The sequence below is a fragment of the Ailuropoda melanoleuca genome, chromosome 1 (assembly GCF_002007445.2).
Source record: "Ailuropoda melanoleuca isolate Jingjing chromosome 1, ASM200744v2, whole genome shotgun sequence".
Taxonomy (NCBI): domain Eukaryota; kingdom Metazoa; phylum Chordata; class Mammalia; order Carnivora; family Ursidae; genus Ailuropoda; species Ailuropoda melanoleuca.
This window is the reverse complement of record NC_048218.1, coordinates 129,424,322-129,442,554: the sequence shown is the minus strand read 5'-3', so window position 1 is coordinate 129,442,554 and position 18,233 is coordinate 129,424,322. Positions and strand designations below refer to the sequence as shown.

At 36.6% G+C, this 18,233-nt stretch overlaps 1 protein-coding gene across 2 annotated transcripts in view; it reads right to left on the bottom strand.

Moving 5' to 3' along the window:
- PHTF2 (putative homeodomain transcription factor 2) overlaps positions 1-18,233 on the bottom strand; it is a 120,044-nt gene that overhangs the window by 56,442 nt on the left and 45,369 nt on the right. The window lies entirely within an intron of this gene.

Genomic DNA, 18,233 nt, shown 5'->3' with positions numbered 1-18,233 from the left:
GATAAGACAGACAGAGACCAGAGACAGGCAGGGATATTATGAGGATATTCAGGAAAGAGTATTTTCTGACTCAAAACATCATTCTACCCAATAGTTTTTTTATCTATACATTTTTTTAAAATCTTGTTTCAAGAAATGAGAAACTGAGAATCCAAGACGGTTTAAAGACAGACATGAAGGGGGTAGAATAAAATGATTACATGACTCCGTAAGTGCCCTTCATTTCAATTATTCTCTCTTACACATCATCTTATTCATACAAACTTCTCTGGTCCTTTCAATCCTTTTCTCTTTTTCATCAATTTCCTGTGACTCCTTTCTTATTTTTAAAATCGCTTTGTGATATAATATACGCGGCAAATTAAAATCTTAGAACACCTAGACCAAGCTATATGGACTGAACTGTAACCAAACTGCCATGAGTCTCTCTCTAAAGCAGAATAGATTAGCAATAACCAATTGGTTGGACTTAATGGCAGAGCTGACCTGCAATGACTAGTTGTCCTTTGCCCTCCTAAATTTTAAATTCAATCAAACAATCATCCTTTTTAAAATCAGAAAAGGTAAGTATGGGGACACAGATTCCACAAGAGCAATTCTGCTTTAACCTGATAATTCAGAATGACTGGGTTTAACCCAATCAAAACCTATTTTTAAAATGTGCTACTATTTCAGTGGCACTGCACATTTTTTGGTGAAACAATAACCCAAACTAATAAAAGATAGGTACCAATACATTTTAATGATTATTTGGCAGTATTTTGTTTTCATGTACAAAAGAATGCATTAAATTCTCTTTAAAAAGAACTCTATTTTTATTTTAAGATGACAAGAATATGGACATAGGAGGGGTGCCTGGGTGGCGCAGTCATTAACCGTCTGCCTTCGGCTCAGGGCGTGATTCCAGCGTTCTGGGATCGAGCCCCAAGTCAGGCTCCTCCGCTGGGAGCCTGCTTCTTCCTCTCCCACTCCCCCTGCTTCTGTTCCCTCTCTCACTGGCTGTCTCTGTCATGTCAAATAAATAAATAAAATCTTGAAAAAAAAAAAAAAGAATATGGACATGGGAATATATCCCACAATCTTAAAATCAGAGAAAATAAAATAATGCATATGCAAAAGACCAAATCAGAAACGCATGTCAACCCTTGGCCTTACTAGGTCTGATGCCATTCCAGCATGGTTATCAATAGCTCCAGGCTTAAAAAGGCTCGGAAAGTCTAATAATAATAAATCTTGCAGAGAAGCAGTGCCTAAAAGTGGAAAGGCTTTTTGAAGGCTGAGGTACTTGTAAATAGCAGAATGTAACCCTAAAAAAAGGGCAGTAGTGGTGAGGGGTAGTCCTATAAAAAGGATAAAGATGGCTTTTTTTATTGGAGAGCGCTTTTTTTTTTTTTCAAAGACTTGATGGGTTAGAGGAAGGACAGCTTTTACTGTAATAGAATGTGGGATCTTAGCTTTTTTTCTTAAACTAGATAAATGTCACTTTCAATTACAAGCAATTAAATGTCTCTCCCAAGTGGAGACATCAGTTTTCTTTTGCAGCAGACATTTTTGTTTTAAAGATACTGCCAGATGGGGCGCCTGGGTGGCACAGCGGTTAAGCGTCTGCCTTCGGCTCAGGGTGTGATCCCGGCGTTATGGGATCGAGCCCCACATCAGGCTCCTCCGCTATGAGCCTGCTTCTTCCTCTCCCACTCCCCCTGTTTGTGTTCCCTCTCTCGCTGGCTGTCTCTATATCTGTCAAATAAATAAATAAAATCTTAAAAAAAAAAAAAGTAAAGATACTACCAGATGGACCTTTCAGTTACATAAGTAAATAGACCACTTTCTTGAAAAACACTGTGAGGGTGCCAAGAACCTAAATGCAGGCGCTTTACATGGTCACAGCTCTGCTTACTAATGCAGATGCCATTAACAAATTACTGTTAAATATAAATTCAGACTGAATTGTATCTGCAAATTGTTTGTTTCTTGGGATGTGTGCGTGCCACATCAGAGGCCTCATGAAACCAGGCTGGTGGCAGGATGCCAGAAGGGACAGGGAAGGAATTCGAAAGACCCCTTCTGATCTAAAGCCTCTTTGGTTCCATGATGAAATCTGTCAACATAGATCAGAACACCTGCAGCTGAGGTCAAGCTGTCTCCCTGAAAGAAACATAATCTTCTGGCCAATCGACATAGAGCAAGAAAAGAAGTGAACCTTAAACTGAAGAAGAAAAGAACCAACTGCTCAAGACTTAAGAGTCAGGGATGAAGAAAAACTTGCAGAGCTGTGCTAACAAAATTAAAAGCAAATAACTCAACAAATTTTTCAAAAGGTTCTATTTCTATTCTACCTCTAACACACAGACACTTGGCAGACTTTACTAAATCACCTAAACTTGAAACTAACTTTCTTCTTCTTTCTCTTGCTCTTTTTCTTTCTTTCTTCCCTTCCTCCCTCCCTTCCTTTCTTCCTCCCTTCTCTCTTTCTTTTTTTATTTCTTCCACATAAAATTAAATCACAAAGCTGAGTTCAATTATAGTTCTCTGCAAAATATCAGGACAAAAAATTACCTTATTTTTTAAATGCCATACAAAAGATTAAAGGAATCTCAGCAGTAACCTTTGTCTAACAGAATAGAATTTTTAATCAGATAATATATTCTTCAACTGAGAAAAGAATATTATGTAATATTTTAGCTACTTCCACATTTCGGCTACTCCTAACGATTCTCCCCTGCCCTCCAAAATGCCTCCACCATTTGGGTGTCTAGAAAAGTGCCCAACATTTTATGGCAGCAAAAGGATATATATACAAATAATGCTTTGTCGGTAGACAGACTTACAAATACCAAGGTAATTAGTGTATGAGTAGATCTATGGCTTTCCAACCATATTCTTCAAACTGACGAGCTGTTTCAAGGAGGGAAAAACATTGCTTCTCTAATGTTATGAGAGAAGACTCTGAAATCCTGATTTACATTTGATGTGCAGACAACAGTTCTGTACATATTTAAAAAGTTCATTCTCTGGTGCCTGGCTATGGTAAGCAATTTTATTAACACTCTGGTTATTATTCCACAGATGCCATGAACACCTTAAGCCTCCAGGCTCCTCTTGCCCAACCAGAGATGAACTCTTTTTTTTTTTTTTTAACCTTGTCCCAGACCCAACACTTTGCCCTTTTTACAAATTCATCCTGCATCTTCAACAGCAGGTCTGACAATCCTATACTGATCTCTTGCAATACTTCCCATAATGACAGTAAGGACAATTCTAAATTTCCTTCCCACGGGCTTTAATTCCTAATTACTGTGAGCATTACCTCTCCCAGCATAACATCTAGCCAACTACTTCAGCTAAGATTGAAGCCGTAAGATGCAAATATCTTTATTTGCTATCTTCTCCACCTCTAGTATCTGTTTTCTCATGGATTATTTCTAGTACTTTCTTTCCTCCTAGTTTTATAAAGGAACTTTGTACCTTTACAGAGGTTAAGATGATTAAAAACCAAAAAAATAAAATTAAACAACTGAGGGATCAGCATCCTGAAAGTCGTAAAAAAAATTTTTTTAAGGAAAAAATAAGCAGAAACTAAGATACCACAGTAATATCAAGTGAATTAAAATGGAATTAAATGAACACTATAGATATTTTCTGACCTACTGAAGACTATCATGAAAGGAAAATGTATGTGGTATAAATCTGAAATTAATGTACCTAATGTTACATTAAGTATATATGTAAATACATAGTAGATATTTAGAAAGAAACATGAAAGCCATTAATAGAAATTATCTAAAAGAAATATATAAGAGAACAACACTTTTACTTTCTTCTATGTATTCACTGATACTGTATCATTTTTTTCCCCTAATAACAGATAGGTACTACTTTTACAAAGCAGGATTCTAATCCAGGTCTGGTGGACTCCAAAGTAATTTGAACTAATTATCTAGGAAATTAATGTTACAAAAGTATCTTTACTGGGAATCATCTACCTCTACCTATCATCAGTCTAATTTTTTATATTTCTGTACACTGAGACAAACAAAACGGGGAAGGGAAAAAGAGGGGAGGACAAGGAGGGAAAGTCAGGATTGAGAAGGATGAGGGAGGAGAGGAATGGTAGGTGGAGAAAAAGACTATCTTTGTCTAGGTGTCTGTCAGAATCAGGCTTCTAAGAAAAAAAAATTGTAATGAATATGATGGTATCAAGAGTACAAATGTTAAAACCTAGACAATTAGATGGTGAAATGGGAAACACATATCACTAAGGAATTCTAGAAAAGAAACGTTTGAAAAATAATTTGAAAAGCTACTCTTAGGTAAGCTGATTACCTCTTAGGTCATCACATTCAGAACAGCAGTGGCTCAAATATCAAGAGGCTAAAGAGAAGGTGTCTTGCTTCAAAAAGGTAGTTACCAATAGTTTAATTAGATTAAGTGCTTAGATAAAAGACTTAGAGTTCACAAATAAATATAAGTAGGGCAAATGAAGACCCAGATTTGCACACATATTTTAAGCACCTTATTTCCTTAGTGAATGAACAGATAGACCATAATACTATATATCAAAGTCCTAATTTTTCCTACTTCTATCATGCTCAGTTTCATTTTCTGGAATCTCATTTCAGAAATTCTGAAAAGCAAGCTATTAATTCCCACAAACATCAAATTTAATTCAAAAAGTTAACACAGAGCCCAAATCCCTTCTTAGCTTGGCCCACTCAGTAAGCATCAGAGGCCAGTCATGTGCCAGGACAAATAGAGTCCACCTTTGGTAGCAAGAGTGTGTGTTAAAGGCATGACAAGGATACAAGCTCAAGAATCTCTTAAGACAATTTCACCGTTTAAAAACACACACACACACGCACACACATACGCACACACACAAAACAAATACAAAGAAAGAGATGCCTGTGACCTTGTTGATTCTTTCCATCTCTAAAGTGACAGTAAATATATTCTATTTTTTCTGGGACTAGTTTTTTGTACATACATCATCAACTACAAGACCCTTATAGGTAAAGGTCATACTGCTTTTTATACCTATGACAAGTCCCATATTTTAATAGCGATTTATTAGCTGGACAACCAAAGATAATTTTTAACTTTGAGTATTTTTTTTCTTTTTGTAAAAATAGAAGTCCTCAATCAGAAAATACCTTTGTTATATTTGGAGTGTTGGTTTTTAATCTTTTATTCTCCCACTGCCTTAGTTGATCAACTTTTAATGTTTGCTGACAGGAGTAGAAAAGACCCCAGACTGTGCAAGAGAAGTAGATTTTCATCCTGCCTCCATCATGACTAGTTGTATGGTCTTGGCAAGTTTTTTGACCTCTGAGCATCTGTAAAATGGGGACAATGAAACATACTTCACACGAACTAGAATGAAGGTGATGTCTGGTATACAGTTGGTGCTCTTTAAATATCAGTTCTTTCCTTTCTTGGTAAATCAGTCTCTCTAAGCCTAATACCTCATTTTTAAATTGATAGAGTTGACCTATACTTAAATTAATTTTATAATAATATTTATATTCACTAATGATGATTTGGATGGCCACAATTTTTTAATGTATGAGTATGGGGACAGAAAAGACTCATTACTACTATGAAAAAAAGAAAGAACCAACATAAGCAACGAGAAATGCCTAAGCAAAAGGTACAAAGAAGAAAACAAAAGTAAGGTGTGTGGAGATAAATGCCATTTTCTTAATTAAAAACCAATGTTATACTTTTTTTTAAGAATTGTTCACAGTTTGTAAATGAAAACAGGGCTGTCAACACCCAAAACCTAATTTGCCCAGACGCTTAAACTATGTAACTTTCATTCTCAAAAGTTTGATAAAAAAAGAGGAATTGAAGTGTTTAACAATATAATAAAATTAAAGTTACTGAACAAAACAGTGACTCTGAGAATAAAATATCCAATGAAAGAAAACTTATATCTATAACCCCTCAAATTATGCTGTCACAGCAGACATTACGAAATCAGACCTAGTACTTCTGTTCATATCACCAAAACATTCTAAAGAAACTATTAGGGTCACTCAGAACTATTAGAATTATTGATTAACCTTGAGATAAATCCCTACCCAGCATTAGTAGAAACTAGTTCTTGAGACTTTTTTTTTAAACTTTTAATTCCAAAGTATAGCTCTCAAAGTTTATCAAATAGGTTTTCACTGTTCTTTGCTCGTAACTACCGCCTTTCAAACAGATTTCTCTACTGAAAGCCTGGCAATATCTCTGAGTCCTTATACCTGCTCCTGAAGAGCCTTGTTTCTAACTTACTATCTTGAAAGCACTTCCCCTTACTTCTCCATTTATATACTCTCCTATTCTATTCTCTTGTTTCTTCACAATGTCCTATTTTTTTTTAAAGATTTTATTTATTTATTTGACAGAGACAGACAGCCAGCGAGGGAGAGAGGGAACACAAGCAGAGGGAGTGGGAGAGGAAGAAGCAGGCTCATAGCAGAGGAGCCTGATGTGGGGCTCGATCCCAGAACACTAGGATCACACCCTGAGCTGAAGGCAGACGCTTAAGGACTGCGCCACCCAGGCGCCCCTCACAATGTCCTATTTTAATCAACATACTGCCCAATGTTTGTGATTGCGCATTATGTGCGTGCACACGCAGGCCCCCCCACACACCTATAGAAGTCAGACACTCAGGTGACTTTAACAATGAGGACCAAATGAGGAAATTGAATCATTTAATTATACGATATGAAAGATGAATGAGGATGATGTCAGACAAAAAGGTGTGCTCTGAGGACATGGCAAGAGCCAGTAACTCTTTTGAATGTATAACAACTACCAAATTATTTTACCAAATCTTTAATTCTTCTGAATCAGTATTTTTTAGAACTCTAAAAAAAATGAAAAGCGAACTCTAAAAAACATGAATAGCTAAATCACAGAAGCCTTTTAATCCAACCATTAAAACATTCCTCTACAATTCTAGTGTTATTTTGGGGAGGGGAGGATATGGGTAAGTATTAAAAGTTAAGATATCTTAACTGGAGAAAGAAGTCTAAATCATGAAACAAATATCAATAATTATAAGCAAAGAGTGTCTCTGTAACCTCTTCAACTGTCCTTTATTTCTTCTTTTAGTTAATAGCAGAATCATATAATCAAATGTTAACTATGGGAAAGAAAAGCTGCTTGAGTAAAAATATAAAACTTTCAAAAAGATTAAAATCTTTTTTTGGGGGGAATGTAACTTTTCAAGAAAGGGAACAGATTTCTAGAATCTCATCAGTTTTAAAATACATTTCTAGCTAGCCTCTGACATTCAGACAGAAACACCGAAGTCTGAAAACATATTATCATCTGCAGATACTAAAATCTAGGTAGTTAGCAAAGATTCCATTAATTATAAGCAATAATAGCTAAAGCCACTTAAAAATCCTCCCACATATTCTGTCAATTTATGCATCATCTAGAATCACACCCTTTCCTGCTTTAACCCTAAGAACAATATATTACAGGTCACATACATATAATCAAATCATGAATCAGGACCAAGTTCCTATTGCCTAGGGAAAACCAGTTAATGATATAGTAAAACACTGACTCAAGTTTGGGAAAAAAGTCTTGAAGAGTGTCCTTTAATTCAGCAAAAAGAAATGACTATGAAGGAACCTGCCTCTAAGAAGTTACAAATCCAAAGAAAAATATTCAGAGAATATTTAGTTATAATTCAAAGCAGAATCAAGTCATGAGTGAGAGATTGAAAAACAGCAGTATTTGTAAGGTAAAAGATACAAGAATACAAAACTTATTGAATATGCAGGCATGGGAAAAAGAGAAGACAATTTCTGGTTTAAGTATCTAGGACTGCACTGGTATCATTAACCATGACATAGAATAAAAACAGATTTGAAAAAAAGGCTGTTGGAGCTAAACACCAACTAGGTATCAGGGCTAGAGTCAGAGAGTTGAGAAGGTATGAAAACTGAAACTTAGCAGCAAAAACTAGGTGTTTGGACAATTAGTGTTTAATGATAATCTAGGGAAGCAGAATAGCTTCAGGAGATTAGAACAACACACTAAGAAAGATAAATATCACCTGGAGGGGAGATGTATCAGAGTCAGGTAAGGAGACTTAGAAAAATTTCTCAGCCAGGAAGGAAGAAAAGTGGGACAATACACTAAAATAAAAGCCAAAGGAAGAAAGAGTTTAAAGAAAGAAGGTAAAATAAGAAGAGCTGAAAATATTGAAACATTTTGAGGAGGTTAGGTGGGTAGTTCATGTCAAATAATCTCGATCTCATTTAAATTGGAGGCAAAGTCATTAGCCAAGATATGGAAGCTTGGAGTCCGGAGAAGCAACCATTCAGGGAGAAGCATACAGTGTCAACTAGTAGATTAGGGATACCATGAAGAGCAGACACGGCTGAGTTGGTATTAGAAGCAGTCTACTGGATGATGTTTGTATTTTTCCTTTTACTACCAAAACCAGGATCAGGAGGGAAAGAATCAAACACATGCACGCCCACCCTGCCACCAAATACCTACAGTATGCCAAGGCTTGATGTTACGCACCTGACAAGGCCCCTCAGTAAATCTTCTATTTTCCCTTGTGCTTGCCTAAACAATTCAGTGCTAAAGTCACTAAACAGGGCAAAACCATGGGGACCCAAAGCAGAGTGTCAGAGTGTCTGACACATGGGTGAGCTAGGTGTGAGGTATCAGCCCAAGTGGGGTCTAAAGGGGAGCTTCGTGGGCTATGGGAACTCAGAGCCTGAGCAGGGTGAGAAAGGTGACCACATTTTGGAGTAACCCAGCACAGACAGGGCATTGAAACCGATGCACAGTGAGGAGGACATTCAATTGGAGAATATCCTAATGTGGGTGTCAGAGCTCAAGAAAGATGAAGAGGTCTAGGATAAAAAGTCTGAATGGGATGAAAGGGTATCCATATACATAATGAGATGGCACTGAGATGGGAGACTGGTTACATATGTGGAGACTAAGGTCTTGATAGCCTGAAAATGTTCACCCCTGTTTATTCAGAAATCTCTACCTATAAAGCTACTAAAGAAATAAGAGATTAGTTCAATGATATGAATGCTATATATAAACGGGGAAGGGTTTAAAAAATAATGGCACATTTATACAATAAAATATTATGCTCATTAAAATGATGTTTTAAAAGGATATTCAGTGATGTGAGAAAATACTTTTAGTATGTTACACGAAAACAGGATAACAGAAAAACTAAATACAATAGGATCCTAATTTTGTTGGGAAAAATTCACAAGCTTAACAGTAGGGCAATTGTGTGATTTTATATTCACCTGCATTTTTCACTTTTCCTATGATAGACATTTATTACTTTTTTAAAAAGACTCATTTATTTGAGAGGGAGAGAGAGAGAAGGGGGGAGAGGAGAGAAGAGAATTCTAAGCAGACTCCCTGCTGAGCCCAGAGCCCAATACTGGGCTCAATCCCCAAACTGAGATCATGATCGGAGCTGAAACCAAAAGTCAGACGGTTAACTGCACTATCCAGGTGCCCCAACATGTATTACTTTTAAATCATGATAAAACATCATTTTAAAAATCAAGAGAAAATGAAAGCTAATATTGCAGTAATATTAAGTGTTAGGCATTGGGCCAGATGCTTTTGAATACATCTTCTCAAGGAAAAGTACTGTGAGAGGGGTAAGTTGTTAAGAAAGCAATTACCACTGTACAAAATCAATTTAATTAAGTATCATTATGAAAATATAAATAAGATTTTTCCTATGAGTTACAGAATGGAAATTTCAGCCAAGAAGTTATACTTCAATTTAAAAAAAAAAGTTATACCTTAATAACAAAACTGTAAAAGTCTATTACTATAAAGGGCAATTAGATACCTACATCCTAGGATATAAGGGGGGGAAATGAGTTAAAGAACCAAGATGCTAAAGTATATACCAACTGCCCCAGAAAACAACAACATTCCAAATGGGACTCTTGTGGCAGAAGGGTCACTTAAACTGAATTAGGTGGTAATGGAAGGAATTCAAATGGTTCACACAGGAAAGGGAGGGAAGGGAGGGAAGGGAGCCCAGTAAACGGTTACATGGTAGAGCTGGGAGAACTCCAAGTTCTGGAAGCCAAGGAGAGAAGGCCATCATCAGCTTTTTGGCCCTTAGAGCAACCATCAGGGTCTGGCCATATGAAAAAAAGCAGCAGCCATGGACTGTCTCATCTGACTCCTGTTCTCTGTGCCCCCTCAGCTCCCAAGAGATTAAAAAGACTAACCTTCAAAGCTATTTACTTGACACAGTGTGATTTCAGGGGTCTCTCAGTAATCCTCAAATGCCAAGCTCCCATCTTTAATAAGAACATAATTTTTGATTTAAGATTAAAAAGCAAGTTGATTCAATACCTGTTTCTCACACTTAAGTAAAATCTTTAAATCACTAAGCATGAAGAACTGAGGGCCTGCTATACGGTGAGTGCCGCTGCCACAGACCAGGTCTGTGTTACTTGATCCTGCGCACACCCTCCTCCACAGTGATCCAAACCTAGACAGCTGACCCACGCTGAGCCAATCAGATCCTCTCCCATTCCAAATGTCAGATGAGCAAGAGAAACAGAGACGATGGCTAACAGAGGAGAATAAAATTAAACAGCAAGGCCCTGCAGACAAGTTTCTAGAAATTCTGCTGCTAAGGGGCCCACACAGACCTGGTTTGCCTTTCCTTCCCAGGTGTTGGCTGTTGCTATTGGCGCAGCTGACGTGTGTAGTGAAAAGTAGAAGCAGAACCCAGTGGTGTTTTTTTTCCTGGCCCAACTTTAATGAGAACATTGCTGTTAATGCAAACCAACACCACTCTGCATAATTTAAGAAGACTGTTTATTTTCCAACTTGCTGGTACACGGCAGTACATTCTCTGTGGATTTACTAATCAAGGTACTGCCCAGTTAATAACCTTTCCCAAGAAGTCATCTTGGCAAAGATAATTTAACTTCTGCTTTTCCACTTAACCAAACCTGGCATCATGAACTGTGAAGAACCCTGCTAATGAGGAAAAAAGATCATTAGTGGCTTTTATTAATCATATGAAATAATTCAATAATTCAGTGCCTTACTTCATGAATTAAACAGAGGGTCAAGACATATTATCCAGGGTAAATACTAAAGTTCTATTTAAAAACTTGTTACATTAATCCCCGGGTTTTAAAGCTTTTATAGTAAAACCCTTAAAATTTAACATTACTTAATAATTCTTTGAATTTTTCAGTAAATCTTATCTCAACAATTCATTTCTTAAATAAAAGTTTAATTTTATTAAAAATAGTAAAAATAAATTATTAAACTATTTAGAATGGCTTTTTAAAAGCAATTTATTACTTAAAATATACAGCTTAATTAAAAAAAATAAGGTTTCACTTCTTTAGTTTCTCAATCATTGAAACTCAGGGAAAGACCAAAGACAAACTATTTTCATTTTCCCACTAACAGTGCTGTTCATATTTTATATATCAAACTTAAGAGGGGAAAAAAACCACCAAAATGCATGAACTTCATCTTCCCACCTAGTCTAAGAAAAGGCTTTCAGCAACAACACAGGTCATAATTCACTTAGCCGAACATGCATTTATGAAAATTAATTTACTCTGTTAAATAAAACTGACCAAAACCAAACTAGTCAGTATACGTACAAGACTTGCAATAGCCTAGGCAAATACATTCAAGCTACAACAACAGTGGTCTCAACAATAATTGCTGCTTCGTTTATTGAACATTTGCTCTCCTTCACAGGCTGCAGTGCAGGCAGGAACAAGACACAAAAGGCACATTTAATGCCATCACCCACAACCACCCAAGAGCCCACAGCCAGGGGAGGAAAAAGTGGCAGAAGAAATAGGCCAGGTTGGGACGTAACCTTGGAGTGGAATCACTCACTATCAGTTAAAGAGCGTAGATTCTGTAACCCATTGTAGCTGGATTTAAATTCTGGCTCTATCATGCATCCTCTGTGTGGTGGTAAGGAAACTATTAGACTTCTCTGAATCTTAGTTTCCTTAGTTATAAAATCAGGATGATGGCAGGAATGCCTATTTCATAGGGTTGTTGTGATGATTCCATGCATGCGAAGTACTTAGGAAAGTGTGCAGCACACAGTAAGTATTCAATAAATGTCACCTGATGTTATTCACCCAGTACAAGACCCATGACAGAGGAAGCTCTGGGACAATTACTTTACTTACACAATGTCATTTAATCCTCATAACAATCCTTGGCATAGATGGTGTTATTCCAATTTTAAAGAAAATTGAACAGATCTAGAGAAGTTCTATAACTTGTCCAAAGTCACAGATAGCAAATGACAGAACCAGATTGAAACAAAAGATTGGTTTTTTGTTTTTGTTTTTTTGTTTTTACTTGATTGATTTCTAAGTTTTTAAAACTTAGAGTATCTGTGTGTGGTACAAATACAAATTGTATCAATATGAAAGGGAATGTTTATGTTAAAAGCTCTCAGACATTATGCTAGAACTCTCTCACAAACTATTCATAAATCAACATTTTCACTACTATTTTAAAGACAAAGAAATCGAGTCTTAGAGAGATTGAAACAACTTGGCCATGGCCAAACAGCTTTTAAGATACAGAATTTGGATCTCATCTCCAGGCACAGATGCCCATAGGCTGGCTTTCCATTACACAGTGTTACCTTCCTAAGATAAATCTTAACTGTCTTTTCTCAAAATAGCAGCAATCTGTAGAAACTGGCATGTCTTAGAGCAGAAACCATTTCAAACTATTTGTTTAGAAAAGAATTAAGTAAGCATACCACTGATTTCAGATATATCTATTCCTTCACTTGCCATGATTTGTTTTTAATTAATTACATGCCCAAGAATAGCTATCATTTTTTCTTTGTATTCAGGACTATAATAAAAAGTCCAACTTTATTATTTCTGTGCATAGAAGAGGCTAAGGGCTAACCTCTAAGAGTGAGTTAAAGTCCCCACCAAGGCACTTCGGGTGGACTGAGAGGAAGAAAAAAGTAAACATTTCCTTAAAATGAATGTGTATATTTATAATGTCCTCTCAACTGTACTGTTTAACCATAACAGGTACTGGGCATGATTTAACCCAAAAATGCAACTTGTTTTAAAGTTCTGCCCACTTTGTAAATTCCTTAAACAGGGTTTCATCAGTCTAGCAAAACCAAAAGGAAAATTCCATAAATGTTTTAATGCACCAAACTGCAGATTAAATATTTAGTTTACTACACCTTTTATTGCCCAACCTAAGAAGATGAAAAAATGGAAATATTTTTTGCCAAGGGACATCTATTATTTGTATTTTTTCTTAGATATACCAGAAGCGGAAAGAAAATTCCATGACTACTTCATCAATTATCATCACACTTTCAGGGAAATGAAGTCATATTTAATGATAATAGGTAAGATCAAGACAAAAAAAAAAACAAAAACCCAAAAAACCAAAACCCCGTACAACTCAACTAGTTAATGGCAGAGCTAAAGCAGGAAATGATCAGTAATATGTCAACCAACTGATTATTGTTTTTGTGACAAGTATTTAATCTCTTTTCCTTTTGATTTTACCTGAAGAGACCTAAATTTTAAATCACAATTCAAAGACTTTATATCACAGGATGGAGTAGGAATCTTATGGGTAACCAATATTCACATGGCAAAGACACAGCACATCAGTTTAAGTCTCTTCCAGGATTTCTAAAGCTACAGTAATTTCAAACTAAAATTATAATACCCAAAATAATCAATGAAAAGAAATAGCTACACAAATTAACCTATGAGACACTACTTCACACCCACTAAAGTGGCTATAACCAAAGGACAAAGAGTAACATATGGGCAAGGACATGGAGAAACTGAAATCCTCACACATTGCTTGGGGGAATGTAAAATGAAGCAGCCATTCTGGAAAAAGAGTTTGACAGTTATGACCTGGTTAATTCCACTCCTACTTACCTACCCAAGAGAAATGAAAATGTATGTCCATACAAAGATCTGTATGTAAATGTTTACATGTGCATTATTCACAACAGTAAAAAGCTAGAAACAATCCAAATGTCCATCAATTGTGAGTAAACAAAATGTGGCACAGTGGAATTATACAGAGCAATTAAAAAAAAAATTGAAGTACTCAAACATGCTACAACTGAGGAGCATGGAGCCTGATGCAGGGCTAGATCTCATTACCCTGAGATCACAACCTGAGCCAAAATCAAGAGTCGGATGCTTACCCCGGGGGCACCCCAGTAAGAAATATTGGATACTTAAAACAAGTGATTTTTATGGCATTTCTTTGTACATCAATAAAGCTGTTTTGTAAGAAAAAAAAAAGAGTAGCTATATTTCTGTAAAATATCTTTTTTAAAAAAAATATTTTATTTATTTGTCAGAGAGAGAGAAAGACAGAGTGTGCACAAGCAGGGAGGAGGAGCAGAGGGAGGGGGAAAAGCAGGCTCCCCGATATTCAGGGAGCCTGATGTGGGACTCGGCCCCAGGACCCTGAGCCAAAGGCAGATGCTTAGCCAACTGAGATACCCAGGCATCCCCGTAAAATTTCTTTAAATAAAATTAACATGACAAGCCTCTATAGGGAAATATACACACACACGCACACAGAAGACCTTAGATCCTAGGGGAATTTGAAATGAAAAAAATTTTTCCATCAAGTTTTGACTCATAGCAGGCTTTTCATCTCTATATCCAGAAGACTTCTTTTGCTTTTTTCTGTGTGCATATGTAGATTATTATTAATGGATTTTAATATCGGCCTAACATTAACTTGCATACTAGTAAGATCTATTTCCCAAAGGATCTGAGATATTTAAACATTCTGTAGTGTAAATTATAGTTCATTGCAACTGAGAAAATAAATGTTAACATAAAGAAATTGTCAGGGTGGGGGCGCCTGGGTGGCACAGAGGTTAAGCGTCTGCCTTCGGCTCAGGGTGTGATCCCGGCGTTATGGGATCGAGCCCCACATCAGGCTCTTCTGCTATGAGCCTGCTTCTTCCTCTCCCACTCCCCCTGCTTGTGTTCCCTCTCTCGCGGGCTGTCTCTATCTCTGTTGAATAAATAAAATCTTTAAAAAAAAAAAAAGAAAAGAAATTGTCAGGGCGCCTGGCTGGCTCAGTTGGAGTGTGCGATCTTGATCTCAGGGTTGTGAGTTCAAGCCCCACATTGGGTATAAAGATTACTAAAAATAAATAAACTTTAAAATGGCTGCATTTGCAAAGAGTTCCATTTTTTTTTAAAGATTTTATTTATTTATTTCAGAGAGAGAGAGAGGGAGAGGATGGAGGAAGAGTGAGAGGGAGAAGCAGAGCCCTCCCAGGCACACTGAGCAGGGAGCCAGATGTAGGACTTGATCCCAGAACCCTGAAATCATGACCTGAGCAGAAGGCAGATGCTTAACCAACTGGGGCCACCCAGCCGCCCCTCTATTTTTTTTTTTTTAAGTAGTCTCCATGCCCAGCATGAAGTCCAACACGGGGCTTGAACTCACCACCCTGATATCAAGACCTGAGCTGAAATCAAGAGTCAGTATCTTAACCGACCCAGCCACCCAGGCACCCCTCAATGGTCTGCCTTTCTGTGCAGTTTCTTTTGATTGAGGTTATATAAATGAGGATTTTCCTCATAGGAATTTCTAATATATACCACCCAAGTGAATAAAAAAGGAGTCTTGTGCTAATTTGCATCATACAAAGACATCAACCAGGGATACTGTACATATCAGACTTAATATTTAACTCCATTCTGATTTGATTTTAAAAACCTAACAATATCAAACTATAGTCTGTTGACACCACAGTATTTGTTTTCAGGAAAAAAGTCCTTCTACACTTAGAAATGAAAGCAAATTTTAAAAAAATGGAAGCTAGTCCTATTACATGGCCAATGTAAGACACTACCCTCATTACAAAAAGAAAATAAATCAGAAAATCTATATTCACTCTAAAATAATTTGTTTTATTGTTTCTTTTTAAAAGGAGGAGAACCAATTAGTAGTAAGGGCACAGAACTAAATTCCTAGATTTAAACTCCAGCCTCACCACTTACTACCTCAATGACTTCAGTCAAATTACTACTTTGACTTCTCTAGGTTTTCTCATTTATTATGGTAGAGAGAGATTTCTGAAGAAATTTCCCATTTTTAGAAATCTCTCCCCTAGGGGCGCCTGGGTGGCACAGTCGTTAAGCGTCTGCCTTTGGCTCAGGGCATGATCCTGGCGTTCTGGGATCGAGCCCCGTATCAGGCTCCTCTGCTAGGAGCCTGCTTCTTCCTCTCCCACTCCCCCTGTTTGTGTTCCCTCTCTTGCTGGCTGTCTCTCTCTGTCAAATAAATAAATAAAATCTTAAAAAAAAAAAATCTCTCCCCTAACCTTTCTCCTTGAGAAATCACTTAACGATATCTTTATCAGTTTTGTTTGAGAAATAATACGTATACAAATAACGGGTAACTTGAAAATAAAAGTTAAAAAAGTGTTGGTATTGGGTAATATTCATTGAAAACAAACAACTTTTACACCCCTCAAGATGACAGTAAGAGCTTATCTATCTCTAAAATAACCAACCATGGACTGACTGGGATCCAGCCTGGATGGAAAGCCCCAGCCCTGGTTGATGAAAGATATTAGGGTCTCTGGTTTCCAGTCCTTTGTCAGTCAAGGCAATTAATATTGTTAATAACAATAATAAAGAGTTAGCATTTATTATTTATCAAGCACCAGACACATGTTAGATGTACTAACTCATTTAATCCTCACAACTCTATGAAGCAGATATTATTGTATCCCTATTGCAGTTACAAAAACTTAAATTATACAAAGTTAAACATAAGTAGCAGAATACAGGAATTCAAATCCAGGTGACTGGCTCCACAGCTGAGCCAGTAATTACCTACCAGTATTTTCATTCACATCCTTACACAAAACTGACTTATGTTCTCTTGCCTTGGCTCAGATCACTAAGGTGCCTGTGAAGAGTGGTATTTAACCCCTAACTACAGTCAGATACTTCTGTCTCTCTTGTTTCTCCCTGGCTGCCTTGCCAGTAGGGAAGCTATCAGACCCTGTTAAAAAAGCAAAACACAAAACTTCACTCCAACTTATTCAGCCCTAAAAATATGTAAAATAGCTAATATTAATCGCAGGGTAATTATGAGGATTCAGTGTGCTAATACATACTGAGCTAACAAAAGTAACATACATAAGAGCTCAATAAAAGTTAGCTATTATATCATTTGGATGAATTACCCAATGCTTCCTTTTCCCTCATACTGCACCATGAGACAAGGAAGTACTCAATTTACATTCTTATTTACATTCTTTCAGTATTTATCATAGGATATATTCTGGTTTATTATTCTCAAACATAACCCTGACTAAACCATGTGTGCATAATACCAATCAAGATGACAGTACCTTCCTTGTTTACATATTTCTAACAGTGTGCTATAAATAGCATAAAAATGTGAATCATATTTTTAAGGCAATTTCAATGCCAAGAGTATTAATATATGTTGGTTATTTAAGTACATTTGTATTTTAGAAAATACCTAACATTACAGCTGTTCAATCATTTGAAATAAAAAATGAGACCATGAAACAGATCTAAATTATTCAAAATCAAATACATTAATTTGTTTGACTTCCTTCCATTTATGTATATAGGATAACATTTAAATGGAGAAAAAACAAGATAAATTGCTTCTGGGTGCTTAATCCAGATTCCTCAGAATAAAAATCTAAGGGAGTTGGACCACCATCATCGTTGGTCAAGAAAAGGAATGCTGTGGGGCACCTGGGTGGCTCAGTTGGTTCGGCAGCCAACTCTGGATTTTGGCTCAGGTCATGATCTCGGGGTCCTGGGATGGAGCCCCCATTGCGTTCTCTGATCAGCTGGGAGTCTGCTTGAGCGATTCTCTCCCTCTCCGTCTGCCCCTCCTCCCTGCCCCCATGTGCGTGAGCTCTCTCTCTCTCAAGCAATTAAATAAATAAATAAATAAATAAATAAATAAATAAATAAATCTTTTTAAAAAATAAAAGATATGCTTCAATTTTAAGAATCCAGGTGGCCATAAAACTGCTACTGACTCAAGTATGTCTACAGAAGTTATACCTTTAATGTTTAGTATGGAGATTTAAGAAAAACTCTGCAGGGAAAGAAATGAAATACTCATAATATTTGTTAAATTTATGATGAACTATTTATCTTGACACTAAGACT